Source organism: Vicugna pacos, chromosome X, assembly GCF_048564905.1.
Source record: "Vicugna pacos chromosome X, VicPac4, whole genome shotgun sequence".
Lineage (NCBI taxonomy): Eukaryota > Metazoa > Chordata > Mammalia > Artiodactyla > Camelidae > Vicugna > Vicugna pacos.
In genome coordinates this window covers 58,643,065-58,659,862 of record NC_133023.1, presented here as the reverse complement: position 1 = coordinate 58,659,862, position 16,798 = coordinate 58,643,065, and positions in this window count along the sequence as shown.

The window sequence follows — 16,798 nt, the reverse complement described above, 5'->3', positions numbered from 1 at the left end:
AGCAGAGTTAGTGGCAAGGGGAGATTTCAACAACGGGCCTAGATAGAACCAGGTTGTAGGCCAGTAGTCAGGACCAGGGAGCTGGGAAGCAGGCAGTCGCAGGTGCCCCTGCAGGGAGCAGAGCCAGCATCTAGCAAGCCTGGTGGCAGCAGGCTTCAGATAAGGGTTTGGGTAGCAAGATGGTGTCAAGGAAGTGCAGGTGCAGGTGGCGGGGACATATTACCAATAGGTTAGAAATCCAGAAAATGTCAAAATATTAGTAGGACTAAGAGAAATGAGGTGATGGGGGAGAAAATAGGCAGAAATGAATAAGTGCTGATTTTTTTAAACCACTATTGAGGCATGATTGACATACAAAAAGCTGTATATATTTGATATATATAACTTGCTGTGTTTGAGGTTAAATATATACCTGTGAAACCATCACTACAATCTATGCCATAAACCTATCCACCACAATGCAAATGTTTCCTCCCATCCTCTTGATTTTTTTATCATCATTACTATTATTTTTGTTGATAAGAACACAAGACCTACTCTCTTAGCAAAATTTCAAGTGTACAATATAGTATTATTAACCATAGGCACTATGCTATAGAGTAGATCTCTAAGACTTATTCATCTAGCATAACTGAGTATGGATTTCTTAATCTTTACTACTAGGAAGCTAATTTATAACATCTAAAATTGAAATATACAAATTTAAAAATTGCAATGGACTCCAATTACCAGAAAGGACCCAGGTCAGGAAGGGATTGAAGGAATTGGCAAGGAAGCCCCCTCTCCCCTCAGTGTTGAAAGAATTTGGATACCTATGGAACTACAGGGCCTTGGATATAGAGGGAATAAGACAGGAGCCCAATCACAAGAAGTGGGTACAAGGCAGGCACCTACACATAAGGGAAGGGACAACATCCTTGTTATTGGAATTGAAATTATGGAGTCATAGCAGGGCCAGACTCCACTCACTTGAGCCTCAGCTGGTAAAGTATGGATGAAGATATATTTCCCCCTGATTCAGGACAGAATGAATCCCAGGTACAGGTTTTATAGAAATAGGGGAAAGAAAACCTATCAGTGAAGGTTCACTGAACTTAGAAGGGGCATGGAGCTGGACAGCTCATCACAGTGCCACCCAGCCAAGCTCACAGAGTCATACTATTGCTCAAAATCTCTGCAGCAGGGTGAGAGGCATATGTTTCCTCATTCCCCCTACCCCCGTCATCCTCTACACCACCCCAAGAAAGGAGCACAAAACTGTCCTTTCAGGGAGTTAATGTCACTGGCTTTTGACTGTCTGGACCTCCCCAAACCCAGGCTTTTTTTGATTAGCATCTCAGGCTCACAGTGGAGGATGAGGTCACCCTGGTGTGAGATGAGATGACAGTATCATGACTTGGCTGGCCATGAAACAACTGATTTTAAAGCTAAATTTTGTAATCTCATACTTTATCCAAGGGGTTGTGTAATTCAAAGCAATGACCACGAAGCTGTTTGTAAAATTCTGACTTTCTTCTGAACCAAAGTGTGGATTGGTTCTGGTAGTGTGGGGGGTGGAAGAGCTGAGAGCTGAGGGAAGCAAGCAAGGCCCAGATGGTTCAAGGGTGAGACCAACACTCATGGCTTCTGTTAATGTGAAAGGGATCTCCTCTTCTGCAGATATAAAAAGCTTTGTCTTTTCAAGTGTCTTGAAGATTTCCAAAGCAGAGGGTGCTTAACCTACTGACCCCTACCTGGAAAAAAATAGTAAGTAAGAGAGAAAATCCCAGCAGGAACTGCTCAGCCTCCCAAACCACAACTGGGGCCAGCTGGGCCTTGTATAGGGCAGGATGACTTGCCCTCCAGCAAGGGTTTGGGGCTGGGCCATCTTGGGGGGCTGACAGTCTTGGAATTAGATACACATAATAACTGGTGGGTCTCAGGCTCTGAGTCCAAGAGTGAATTTGGGGAAGGTGTGAAATATCAGGTAAAGCATTGATAGGCAGTAGAGTGTACTGGATGTGGAATCAGAGAGATGTGAGTTTGACTCCTGGCTCTATCACTGGCTGTGTGGCTTTAGGTAAGGCAGTGAATCCTCTCCAATTCTGTCTCTTGCTATAAAGTTGAAACAATAATTGAAGCTATCTCTTAGGTAATTTTGAATCTACAATATGACTATATGTCTATTTGTCTGAAGGTCTCACAGTGAGCTAGTAACACAGTTATACAGGATTATGTATGCCAGGGACCCTGTGGTTCTATACCAGTGGGTCTTTTGATTCTTTTTAATTTCCATGATTGCTCACTATAGTGAACTTTCTGGGAGGTGGGTTAGAGTGACTTTCCAGCAACAGAGGACTTTTTCACGAATGCATGCTTCTTCCTTATTTGACTTTTTCCCTTTTATCCACCCATTTTCTTTTCAGAGGATGAGAGGCCGCATGGTGTGGAGCAAAAAGAGTCAGATAAATAGGGCTTGAACCTTACTTGTGTCACTTTTACAGGCCATAGAACCCCAAATAAGTCATGGTAACTTCTCATGGTAACTTTCCTAGAAGTGTTTTAGTTTTTGTTTTAAGAAGCAAAAAGGATAAGTGTGTGTAACATGCTTGGCACTTAAATAGGCAGAGTAGTTTTTATTCTATCAATCATTGTTCAGAGATTTTAGGTTTTAAACCTTTATTTTTGGGGGGGAAAGTAATTAGTATTAATTAATTAATTAATGGAGGTACTGGGGATTGAACCCAGGATCTCATGTATGCTAAGTATGCACTCTACCACTGAACTATCCCCTCCCCTAGAGATTTTAGATTTTTAAAGATGTGGGAGGTAGCTAAAGCTATGAAGGGCTTATTAGTACTATATGATTTCAAGGATTTGAAATGTTGATATTTCAAGAAGATTTACCTTGAGAAATTATGCCATAGAAAGGTCCTTCCCAATGAAGACCAAGAATTACAAGTTGCAGGTCCCTTTTCCTGGTATCTAGATACCTTGGTTGCTCATGTGACAAAGGCTGCTGTTTGCTACTGAGTTCAGTATCTTCCCTTCGGAGTTTTTGTGGCTCTTGGGAGTTTTCAGACCTTTATGAGATCCTACCATTAGGGCTCCTTCTTTGCATTCTTAGGGTCCTGTGGTGAACCAACCTAAACAATTTGGTCACGTACAACTATTGGCTTTTATGAGTAGGTCTTGGTAGTCACCAATGGTTGGAAGAAGGTGAAGGGTTTAACTACCTCCCTACAACCTTGCTGCCAGTTTGGAACAAAAGCAAACGTCAGATCAAAATCTGCCACACATATGAACATTTATTAGCAAGCAAGTACAAAACAGTCATAAAACCTGTTCTAGAAGCTCAAAGATATTTTAGATCTCTGTCCTTTTTCGTTCTTCTTGCATGAAAGATTCACTTGAGGCAAATGTGATAGTATTCCAGCCACACATTCAACTGAACATTTCTGGGGGTCAGGGGACCAAGAATTTTCTGGAAACAGCAGCAGGACCCAGGACCCGTCAGGAATCATTGAGAGTACCCTCCCTAAAAAGTGAACACTACTAGATTTTAATACCCTATCCAAGATAAAATATTCTAGTCTGTCCACATATTTTGGTTTGTATTTTTTCTTTTCTTCTTTTTTTTGTGTGTACACATATTTTGAATACCATTAATTTCACCAATAAGAACCCATTTTTAATAACCATTATATTAGTTAACATGCCTCGGTTTTCGCCAATAAAAACTTGTTTCTAACATTTACTATGCTAATTATCATAGCCTCTAATATTATTAGGAAGTAATGATTGAAGCTGATAGCTGTATTAGCCATCTCTGGGGTGTGACTTTTGAGTGAGAGGTATTGATTAAGACATCCCTACATAACAAAAACAGACATATGGATCAATGGAACAGAATAGAGAGACCAGAAGTGAACTCACAAACTTTTGGTCAATTAATCTTTGACAAAGGGGGCAAGAACATACAATGGAATAAAGACAATCTTTTCAGAAAATGGTGTTGGGATAACTGGACAGCAGCATGTAAATCAATGAAGTTAAAAGATTCCCTCACACCATACACAAAAAATAAACTCAAAATGGATCAAAGACTTAAACATAAGATAAGACAAGATAAACCTCCTAGAAGAAAACATACACAAAATATTATTCCACATACATCTCAGCAATGTTCTCCTAGGGAAGTCTACCTAAGCAATAGAAATAAAAGAAAAATAAACAAATGGGACCTCATTAAACTTAGAAGCTTTGGCAGAACAAAGGAAACCATAAGTAAAACAAAAAGACAACCTATGGAATGGGAGAAAAATTTTGCAAATGAAACTGACAAAGGCTTGATCTCCAGAATATATAAGCAGCTCATACAACTTAACAAGAAAGAAACAAACAGCCCAGTCCAAAAATAGGCAGAAGACCTAAACAAGCAATTCTCCAAGGAAGACATACAAATGACCAATAGGCACATGAAAAAATGCTCAATATCACTAATTATCAGAGAAATGCAAATCAAAACTACAATGAGGTATCACCTCACACCAGTCAGAATGGCCATCATTCGAAAGTCCACAAATGATAAATGCTGGAGAGGCTGTGGAGAAAAGGGAACCCGCCTACACTGTTGGTGGAAATGCAGTCTGGTATAGCCATTGTGGAAATCAGTATGGAGATTCCTCAAAAGACTAAAAATAGACTTATCATATGACCCAGCAATCCCACTCCTGGGCATATATCCAGATGGAACCTTAATTCTAAAAGGTACCTGCACCCCAATGTTCATAGCAGCACTATTTACAATAGCCAAGACATGGAAACAACCTAAATGTCCATCAACAGATGACTGGATAAAGAAGTGTTGGTATATTTATACAATGGAATACTACTCAGCCATAAAAAATAATAAAATAATGCCATTTGCAGCAACATGGATGTCCCTGGAGAATGTCATTCTAGGTGAAGTAAGCCAGAAAGAGAAAGACAAATATCAAATGATATCACTTATACGTGGAATCTAAAAAAAAAGACAAATGAACTTATTTACAAAACAGAAACAGACTCACACTCATAGAAAACAAATTTATGGCTACCAGGGGGAAAGGGAGTGGGAAGGGATAAACTGGGAGTTTGAGATTTGCAGATACTGACTAACATATGTAAAATAGATAAATAAGTTTATACTGTATAGCATAGGGAACTATATCCAATATCTTGCAGTAGCTTACAGTGAAAAAGAATATGAAAATGAATATATATACTCATGTATGACTGAAGCATTGTGCTGTACACCAGAAATTGACACATTGTAAACTGACTATACTTCAATTAAAAAAAGACATCCCTACATATAGTGTATATTTAAACTAATTACACAGAACATCACGCTGTTTCTGTTTTAATATTTTAAAGTAAATTTCAGACATTATAACAGGCACCTCATTCTGATGATCTTGCAATCAATAAAATTGAAGAAGCAGAAAGTCTTTAGGTTTTCTATATGAGTGAAAGAAAAATGCGAAATCAGTACCATGAAGACTGCTGGAGTATATCCTCCTCAAGATAATGCTTGCAATCAAACTCTTGCCTTTGGTTTTCCTGGAGCTCCTTCCTTGGCTTTGTCCATGTTTTTTCTTCCCCAAAAGGAAACTGTCACTTAGTATACGGACAGTTCCTAGAGTGTTAAACGCTCCATAGTTAGGTTCTGCTAGGATTAAAGATTTCTTAACCCTGAGGCTTCTCCTTTAGAGAGTGGGGTCTGATCTAGGCAGAAACCCCAAATGCCAGATGTCTTGTGGTGACAACTGTTGGCAGCCCATTGCTAAAGAACAGGGATGTGCGCATTTCAACTAAAAAGAGGGAGACATGTGCTTAAGTGCAGTTCAAGGTTCCAAGCATGTCTTCAAGGCAGGAAGGATTCCTCTAAGGCCCATACCCTCTGCTTCTACAGTTTCTTTCTTGTGCTGCAATGCCATCTCCAGGCCCTCTCCTTCAGTGTATTAAGCCCCTGGCAGATTTCCCTAACTTAAAAGTGGGTGCAAGATAAAAACTATCGATATATGCAACAACTTGGATGAATCTCAAGAGAATTATGCTGAGTGAAAAAAGTCATTCCCCAATGGTTGCATATACTGTATGATTCCATTTATATAACACTCTTGAAATGACAAAATTATAAAGATAGAGAATAAAATAGTGGCTGCCAGTGTTTACAGAAGGAAGGGAGAGTGAGGCAGGTGCAAGGGCTGAGGGCAACATGAGAGATTCTTGTAGCAATGGAACTATTCAGCATCTTGACTGTGCTGGTGGATACACAAACCTACACAGGTGATAAAATAGCATAGAATGAAACACACACACACACACACAAATAAATATAAGTAAAACTGGAGAAATCTGAAAAAGATGGGTGGATTATATCAATGTCAATATTCTGCTTATGATATTCTATTATAGTTTTACAAGATGTTACTGTTGGGGGAAGCCAGATAAAGTGTACAAGAGATCTCTTTGTGTTATTTCTTGGAACTATATGTGAATCTACAATTATCCCAAAATAAAAATTTTGATTTAAAAAAGTGGGCAATTTGTGGCAATGGCTGGACAACCTGTGCGTATACTAAAAAACATTGAATTGGACGCTTTAAATGGGTGAATTGCATGATATGGGAGGAATATCTCAATAAAGAGGTTAAAACAAAGTGGGTACAAGGATCTTCAAAGAAGCTGACTAAGGAATCCAAGTTCAATTCCTGGCCCATGAAAGATGAGCCTGACAGTGGAATTGTTATTTTGTTCAAGGGGACTGTAAGCCTCTGCCTTCCCCTGCCTTTCCTAGTCTCTCCCCTCACCCTGAGCCAATCCTGAATGGGGTAGTGGGGACATCTCAGCTGCCTCAGCCTACTGGTGACTGGAGTAAGCCACAAGAAAGACCCAAACACCTTGCAGCCCTCTCATCATAGTCTTTTATTATCCCCCACTGGGTGGCTCAGTTCATCTGCCTTGGCTTTGGCTCTCTGCTTGGACCAAGGCCCACTGAGTTGGAACCTTGATTCTCCACCTCGCTCTTGCCAAATTCCTCCCCTGGAGGCTGAATTCTTTTCCCTGTCCTCTCCTGCCAGTGGCTGAGGTTTAGCTGTGAACAGGCTCAATGCTACCATCAGTCTAGTTTGGAGGATTGCTGCCTGTTGCCTAAGTTCTCTGGCTGTGATGGCAGGAGGGTGGGGAGTGGTGCTCCTGGGCCTGCCTGCCCTCTTGGACCCTGCATCCTGTACTTAATGGACCCCAGGGATCTACATGCCCTTTAGCCAGGTTGCATTGTCCTGTTCCATTGCTTCCTCCCTCAGGGCCCAGCCTAAGTGGTCAGAATGGTGACCCCTAGTTTTCGTCTCACCTGGTTCTAATGTCTTCCTTCTCCCACTGGGCTGGATTGTAGGCCTCACACTTAAGCCCACTCAGGTGACAGTAAAGTGTAATCCTGTTATCTTGCCCACACTGCAAAGAGCACATCCAGGAACTGTTGTTACTGACTGGGCCTGGTGGCCCTAGATGGGATTCTGATGCTAAAAGCAACACAGACAGAGGAGTGTAGAGCAGGTGGAGCTGCTTGGCCCAGCCTTCAGACCAGCACCTCTCTTTCCAAGGGAAGTCTCAGTGGAAAGCTACAAATCAGCTACAGTGATTTGGCAGGTCCAGTCCAGGGAAGAGACTCATGTCTGTGGTAGCTCCTTCTCTACAGAGAGCCTGATGCTCTGAATCCCATCCCAAGCATCCTGCAATTACACCTCTGGTCTCCATCATTTCTGACAGTGAGGCTGGGGTTTACCTTAGTTGGGCTTAAAGAGTTTCTTTCTTTCTTTCTTTCTTTCTTTCTTTCTTTCTTTCTTTCTTTCTTTCTTTCTTTCTTTCTTTCTTTCTTTCTTTCTTTCTTCCTTCCTTCCTTCCTTCCTTCCTTCCTTCCTTCCTTCCTTCCTTCCTTCCTTCCTTCCTTCCTTTCTTTCTTTCTTTCTTTCTTTCTTTCTTTCTTTCTTTCTTTCTTTCTTTCTTTCTTTCTTCCTTTCTTTCTTCCTTTCTTTCTTTTTCTTCCTGTCTTCCTTCCTTCCTTCCTTCCTTTCTTTTTTCCTTTCTTTCAATTTTATTTTTTATTGAAGTATAGTAAGCAAATGGTCAGGCTGAAAGGATGGTCCAGAGACCACTAATGATGACCTACAGCAGATAGCTAGGCAAGATTGGCCAATAAGACTTGACAAATTTCTTACCGCTTATCAAGTTGCTCCATGTGTGAGAGCAGGAGTCAGTCCTGCTGTATTATTAAGAGTACAAAAACTTAAGACTTTCATTCATCATCTATATCTACATTCGACTGTCACTTTTGCTGCCAATATTTCTGCTTCCCCACAATTTTCTGTTTCTCATTTGTTGTGGCTATGAAAACAATAACACCCTTGTAAGGACTTTAGTAAATTGTCTCTGAGAAAGATTCTTTTATGAGTAAAATCTGCAAACTTCACTGTGTGGATGTTGACATCTATTTTGACTACCTGGAGGCCCTTTTTTCTTCTCCCTTATTTTTAAGAATTTCTTATTTTTAAACAATTTTTAAACTTACATTTCCATTAATAATTATTATAAAATTATTGGCTATACAGCTATTTACAGTTTACAGTTATTTATAGTTATTATAGTTATAGTTATTACATTTACAGTTATTAAAAAATTATTGTCTATATTCCCCATGTTATACAATACATCCTTGAGCCTATCTTAAGCCCAATAGCTTGTACCTCCCAGTCCCCCACCCTTATATTGCCCTTTTCCCTTCCCCACTAGTAACCACTAGTTTGTTCTCTCTATTTGTGTGTCTGCTTCTTTTTTCTTATATTCACTAGTTTGTTGTATTTTTCGGATTCCACATATAAGTGATATCATATGATATTTATCTTTCTCTATCTGACTTACTTCATTTAGCATGATAATCTCTTGTTCTATCCATGCTGTTGCAAATGGCATTATTATTTTTTATGGCTGAGTAGTATTCTATATATATATATATATATATATATATATATATATATATATATATATACACCACATCTTCTTTATGCAGTCATCTGTGGATGGAATTCTTACTTCTTTATTCTCTACTTTGTCCCAGATATATAAAGTTGCCAGAGAATAACCTCTGGATGAGTGAGGTATTAGTCAGTTGGGTTCTGGAGAGTGCGTCTCACCTTGCTTCAGCAGTTTTATTGTTGGCTTGGGCCCCTTTCTCCTCTGGGGCCAGTGAAGCCCATTTTGCTATGGGTCAAAGTTGGCAGTCAGGTTGTAGAGCTGTGGACATAGTCTTAGCCCAACTGTCTAAGTGGACCTGCCCTAAGGGAGTAGTCTCTAGGGGCATTGAGAAGAGGCCTGTTTGTTTTGGTAGTAGATGTGAGTTAGGAAATGTGACATATTTCCTTTTGAATATAATGAGACCATTTGGTATAGATATTTTCCTGCTAAACTGTCTTTGCTCAAGTCCCCTGGGGAATGGCAGAGGGAACTAACATCTGAAATATAAATATATTTCAAATATTTATGAAATATTTCGGTCAAGCAGCATATAGGCTAGACTGGCCCAGCAATTCCTTCAAGACAGTTGAAGCCTGAGGCCTGGGGAAAAAAGAGGGGCAGGTCCAAAGGAGTATATGTGTGTGTGTGTGTGTGTGTGTGTGTGCACCCAAGATAGTGCAGAATGCAGGGAGGGAGACAGGAGAAAGGGAACCAACCTGACTATAACTGAGGACCCCAAAGTATCCTGGGATGGCATATTGTTTTTTTTTCAGACGTTCATTCAGCCATCCTTTCTTCTACATCTTTCCCTCAGATTCTTTCCTTCCTTTTCTCCCCCTTCTTCCTCTCCCTGTCTCCCTCCGCACCCTTTTCTCACTCCTTTCCTTCCATCTCTCAAGGATAGCGAAGGACATCTGGACAGTGGCAGTAGCCCAATGCTGGAGCAGGATCTTTGAAAACAGGAGACTGTCATCTTGCTGCCCTTTTCCTCTACAATTCAGGATTTCTAATGCATCTGTTCAGGCCTTGTTTGTCTCTCCTTTCTGTTCATTTTGGGAGGCTGAATGAAAGCACATGAACTACAACCTTCTCCTCTGATAACCCTGTCTCTCTGCATTTTTCCCTGACTCACTGGGGAGAATCACACATATTTTTGGATGGAGCACTTGGCTGGAGGCGGAGGACCTGGCTCCTGTTCCCAAGCTCTATTCTATACTTTTGTTCTGACCTTGGGCAAGTTCCTGCCCTCTTTGGGGCCTTAGCTTCCCTTTCAATAAATATGATAAATGGAAACACTTTTGGAGTCCATACTCAAAAGTGATGCTAATTAGAATACTTGGGATTCTAGGATCTTCCTTACCCTTGCCCCATGCCCTCCTTCCTACCTCTCCTCCCAGGAAGCAGTTTGTTAACTGAAAAGCCACACCCAAGGTTATGGTCTGAGTAGAGGGACTGAGTTATTTTTCCCTTCTTAAAGTAAAAGATAGAATCACAAAGAGTTACCAAGCAAGAAGAGGGCAGGGGTAGGGTTCTGGAAGGGTAGGAATTTTGTGGATAAAGGCAGACAGTTATCCCTCTGACCTCTCCTAAGCCCTTCCACTCAAAGGTCCAGGATGAAGTGTTTGGATCACTGTTAAACCCAGATTTTGGCCTAGAAGCAGCCTGTTTCTGGGCAGTAGTTGGGGTAGGGAACTGTCAGTCTGAACAAAACGTGCCTGACTGTACTGTGTGGGGATTTGTGGGCCCAATGCCTCTTTCCTTATGACTAGGTACCTAGCAGCAGGGTTTTTGGTCTTTGGTTTGTCCAACTGTGAAAGAAGCAAGAATGGCAGTCTCCACGAAGGCCTGCAGCTGCCTTCCAAGGAATTTCAGTGTATCTGGGAGCACAGAGGCTGAGTCATATTTTGGGAGAGGATTGTGTTTTTATACCCGCAATACAGGGTGTTGCCATAATATTAATCATTATTATGGTTAAAAACAAATAAACTCATCCCGCAGTTATGACAAATCTGTGTCTTGGCTCATTCTTGCTCCTGCATTGTCTTTCTTTGAGCTCCTGCCTTAGGGAACCAGAGTTTAACTCCATATGGCCAGAATGGGCTGCTGTCTTTCTAATATCATCATTAGGGATGCACGTAAAGTACCTAATTAAAAAGAAAAAAACTTCCATATCTATTTACTAAGACTTACAATTCCACTCTGTCAAATTTCAAATGCCTCATTAAGCCTCATTAGTTACTTCTATCTTAGTATTAGTGGGCTTTTACTACTGTTCCTGAGAGAAGGTGATGAGCTGAAAGGAGAGACCATGAGGGTCCTGGACATCTGGCCAGGGAGAGATTGCCCTCAGGGAAAGAGAAGGACATAGAAAGGGGATGTTGGGCCACTGCAAAGAAATTACCAACCTGGGGGAAGGGTTTAGCTCAGTGGTAGTGTATGTGCTTAGCATGCACGAGGTCATGGGTTCGATTCACCAGTACTTCTGTTAAATTTAAGAAAATTAAAAAATAAGTAAATAAACAAGCCTAGTTACTTTCATCCCCCCCCCAAAAGAATCCACCAAACTGACAGTTTTCCCACCAACCTGACAGTTTTTCCGTGAACTACTTGTAGACAGGTCACGGCTATTGCTGCAGGGGACCTGTGACTGTGGGTCTGGATGGTAAGGGGAGAGGGGCAGGAGGAAGATTCACTTAAGTTTGATGAGCCATTTTTCCAGCATGAGCCTCAGGCCCTGGCTCTAGAACAATAGACCTCGGCCTCAAAAAAGGAGAGAGCTAACTGCCTGCTTAGGTATTTGGGCAATTTTAGGCCGAGCCCCTGGGCACTGGGCAATTTCAGGCTTTGGCTGTAGAGCCTCTGGTTCCCACTGGGTTGAGAGATCTGACCCAGCTTGGGAACTGCTGGGTATCTGAGACGAGGAGGAGACTGTGTGAGGACTTAGGCTTTAGTGAGAGACCTGAATGTTAGGGCAAAGTGTGCCCTTAGATATAGCCTGTTCTGTAAGGCTCGACCCTCAGCTGGATTTTATCCAGTGACCCGGAAGTACATTTTACCTTTTTCTGGACCCCACCCTATCCTGAGCAAATTTAAAAAAAAAAGACTCACTGCTACCCTACATGTCTTTCGCCTGGGCTTAGATGAAAGCTAGGGTGGAGAGTCTCCAGTTATGGTCTCAACAATCATCTTTCCTTCACTGTTCTACATCTGCCTTGTTGTGGGTGGCCAAAACGGCACCTCCTCAGAGATTTTCCCTCACTTTATTAGTTTGATAGCTCCTCTCACACCCAGCCAAATTCTTTTTTTAAAGCTTTTGAACAGATTTACTCAAAACAGCTTTGCTCAAGACATATTGTCTTCATAGTACCTATTACTACCTCAAATCACCATTTGGTTATTTGGTTGTTTCTTGTCTCTCCCCATCCCCCTGTCCTGTATATACTTCATGAGAGCAGGTGCCAAGGTGTTTGGTCCCCCACTATATACCCAGAATCTGGCAGAATTGAGCAGACCTCTTCTCTGTCTCCTGAATACAACATGCATGTGTTCACTTTGTACCTCTGCTCAAAGTATTTCCCATCCCTGGAATACATTCTTCCATGTCCATCCAATCCTTCTTGTCCTGCAATGCTGGACTCAAGTCCCGCCTTCTCCAGAAAGGCCTCCGTGATTGCCTCAGCCCACAGAGTGCTTTTCCTTCTCTGACTGCTATAGTTTTTTGGGGGAGGGAGGGTAATTAGGTTTATTTATTTATTTATTTTTAGAAGAGGTACTGGGGATTGAGCCCATGACCTTGTGCATACTAAGCATGTGCTCTACCACTTGAGCTATATCCTCTCCCTACTCCTGCTATAGTCTTGACTGGTTCTGCTATGTATTTTGCTAATTTATTCTTTACTGTCATGTATTCCTTCCCAATTGTTTCCTTTGCATTTGTCTCACTTCTCCAAGTAGATTATGTTCACAATACTTTCTGCTTTTGATCAGGTTTAGCTCTTCTGTCTCACTTCAGAGTAAAAATGAGTTTGCATTTAGTGATATAAATGATGCAGCAGGACACAAGAAAGTTTCTCTTTGTCTGGTCCAAGGACCACAAGCAGCCCTTTTTAAATGCAGATTCCCAGATACTACCTCCACAGGTTCAGAATATGCAGTCTGAGTGGGACTCTGGAATCTGTGTTTGAAAGAAGAGCCTTCTGATACACAAAGTTTGAGAGCCAGTGATCTTCATCCTGCCTCAGTTGCTAACCAGCTCTGTGACTTTGGGTGACTCATTTGTTCTCTCTGGGCTTTTATTTCCTGATTGTAGAATGAACGGATTGGGCAATGTGACCTTTCAGTTCTAACAATCAGTGAGTTTATATTCTGTGAATCCCAGAAGGTAAATTCCTTGGCTTACATATCTTAAAATCTCAATTGCAGCATATTGAAGTGTGGTACTTTAAATGTAGTTGGTGCTTAATAAAAACCGGTGAGTGAATGAATGGGGTGAGTGGCTGGGAGGCAGGTGAGGGGGACCCTGTGAAAATTCAGGGACAATAGTGTAGTGGATCATATTACGGGTCTGGGTTAGAATTCCAGTCTCTGCCAAGTCATGTGACCTCTCCAACTCTCCATTTCCTCATCTGTAAATTGGAGGTGTTAATAGTACCTACTGCATAGGGCTGTTGGAGGATGAAATGAGATAATGTCTACAAAAAGCTTAGCACAGTGTCTAGCACATAGTAAACACTTAATACCTTTGTTTTTAATTAGGTCATCCCAATGAGGAGCAAATGATTGATTTTCAAGGAGGCAGAACCTAAATTTCAACCATATCCTTGACTCCTCAGGTCTCCCTTTTCCTACTGGCTCACACATTAAAGGGGAAGAAGAATCAATGTTTTGGGAAGACTATAAAGGCCTTAACAATGAGGTCAGGGCCTGGAAGCCTGGATGATCTGACAGCCAGAGGTATAAAGACTTGAATTAGAACCTGGGAACAATGGGCTGGGATGTTAGGGCATGCTAGCCCTTATCTGTGGACTGAGAAAGCAAAGTGTCAAAGCATCATGAAGTTTGGCATCAGTAGTATGGAGAGAATATGGGTTTCAGAGTGAGAATATTTGGGTTCAAGTCTCAGTTTTTGCAGGAAGCCTTCCTTGACCTTGCTCTACTCCTGCCTCCGTATCTGGGTCAGGTGCCCTTTCTCTTTGTTCTCACATAGCCTACTATTTACCTTATCACAGTATTTACTTCTGTTGTCACTACCTCCCAACTGTCATCCACAGTAGACTGAGCTCCTTGAGAGCGAGGACCATCTCTGTATGCTGGACAAAGAGCATATTGCCTGAGCGGAGGAGATGTGCAGGAAATGCTTATAGAGCTCAGCTTAAGTGATGAGCTGATGTACTGTCGAAATTAGTCATTGATGAGCTTTAGGCAAGTCAATCAACCTCTTTAAGCCTTAAGAGGAGAATGGATAAATAATTTACCAGGGTTATTGTGAGGCCCCAGCACTTTGTAACCTGTAAGAGAATCATAGTTACTGACTTTCAGGCCTCTTTCCCGCTCCTTCCCTCTCAGCCCTGCTGACCTTTACCTAAACCTATTTAACCATCCCTTTAGGACTCTACTTTCTGTTCTCAAGGCTGTTTTACCACCAGATCTGGAAAAGGATTCCATGCTAATGTGTTAATGGGTGTTAGTTGGACAATATATTTACATTTCAGCAGGGAGCTTTCCCTGCTTCTGGAGGAATGAGTAATGGTGGATTCCAGGTGCTTGCTCAGGAGAGGGCTGGGTTTTGTTGTTGCTGTTAGAGGGCCTCTTAAGCCATTTCTCAAGCTGCCCTGGTAGGGGGTCACCTACATTTCCCCTGCACAGGGCTGGCTATTCAGCACACACTGTGCATTTGCGTGCAGAAAATGCCCAATATGTCTAGGACCACTTTGGGGGCATCTCTCTTGTGAGGCTCCCGAGAGCACAAAGAACCAATGTGTAGCAATTTACTTGCTCCTTTCCTGAGTTTTGAGTCACACTGACTCAAAAGTCCTGATGAGCTCCGTTCCAGGCTTGGAGATCACACCTGGGGCCTAGAAAAGCTATTAGTCTGGAAAGATTATTTCTGCTAATCCCCCTAAGCAGCTCCTGAGGCTTTTCACATGCTCATAGAATAGCCTGGGGCCTTTGCTGGGGTCCAGTGTTAAACTCCTTTGGAAAGAGGTATAATTCCTGGTTAAAAGTTCCTCTGGTGCTATTAATATTGAGCAGAAATAAGTTTTGTGCCTGAAATATCAATGCCAAGGATTTCATGTGTGTTGAGGACCAGAGGGTGAAGGTGAGGGGTTTACTGCTAAGGCTAGTTTGCAGGTCTGGGCAGGGCGAAGGGTGGGGGTTGGGGGGCTGTCTCTGTGTGGGTTGTGGGCATGAGTGTGTATTTTGAGTGTACATGCCCTGTATTCATGCTCTGAGAATTTGTCCTTTGGTTCTTTTCAGGATTCTCTAGTGCAAGAGTTTGCTATGAAAAGAAACTGTTCTTCCTTGCTGCCTTATATGTAAGTAAATTCATCGCCTAATGTTCCTAATTGTGTTGAGGTCTGAAAATACCCGAGGCATGATAGTTTGCCACTCTGGGTATCAGTGTTCTCCATTCAGAATATGGGGACCTTGGATAAATTTTGGGAAAGTGACCCAGGGGAGATTGGATCAGAGGACCTGAATTTGCCAGGAGCTGATTGTCCTGTGGCTGGTAGGTTATAACAGGGCTTGCCTGCCATTTCTACCTCTCTGCCTTTTGCCCATTTCTCCAGAGGAAGAGTGAAGGGGGAAAGAGCTGAATGTTGCCTCCCTTCAGCTGGAAAATGTTCCATTCCCCAGTCTTTGTGTGTTCAATGGTCACCAGCTTGCCTTACACTCCAGTCTCTGCCAGGAACACTGATGAAGCCTCCACCCATATCTGTATTGGAATTGTACCCTTACTCTATGGTAGATTCAGGTGGATCTAGTCTCTGAATGGGGCTGGCTTAATATGTAAATATGGATACTAATGTTTTTCATGGGCCAAGAGGTGACTGTCAGGTGATTTGCTTTCAGTGCAGTGGGATTCTAGGTTAATTCCTTGTTGGTCCAAAGGCATCAGAACAGAGGCTCAGAGCTCTGTTGGCAACTGGGCTAGGGGTTGGGAGCAGCTAAGAGGGGCAGCATCTCCTGATGAGAGTAGAAGTTGCCAAGAGAGCATCTGAAGGACAAATACAACATTCATACCCTATGTGACCTGAATAGGGCTTTAAAATATTTTAAATTGTTTCCCCCCATTTAAAAATTCAGAAACTTGAAAATAATAGGATCAGCTAACACTGGGCAAGTTGCCTGCCTAACAGTAATCAGTTATACTAAGTAGTGCTGCCACATTTGAGCAGGATTGCACTTTCCAGTTTGCCGCAGTCCCCCATTTCCTTATTGGTTGCATTATACCCTGTTTACTTCTTTCACTTAGACTATCTGTGTGGCTCCTGTAGACCAGTTTGTGATCCCTGAACTTTCAACACTTATCATGTTGGGATAGGCCTTAGGGGGAGATTTAGCTGCAAGGAATGGGAGACCAGATGAGTAGTGGGGCCTGAAAATAATCAGAAAGCCTGAGAGAAGTAGCCAGAGGTCATGATTTGGCATCCTGTCAGGCAGAGGGATCACAGCAAGATGGGGCCCAGAATCTAGCATCTTGTGAAGACCTCAGGCAGGAAACATTGAGGGAAGGAATATTCTGCAAGTTCCAGAATTG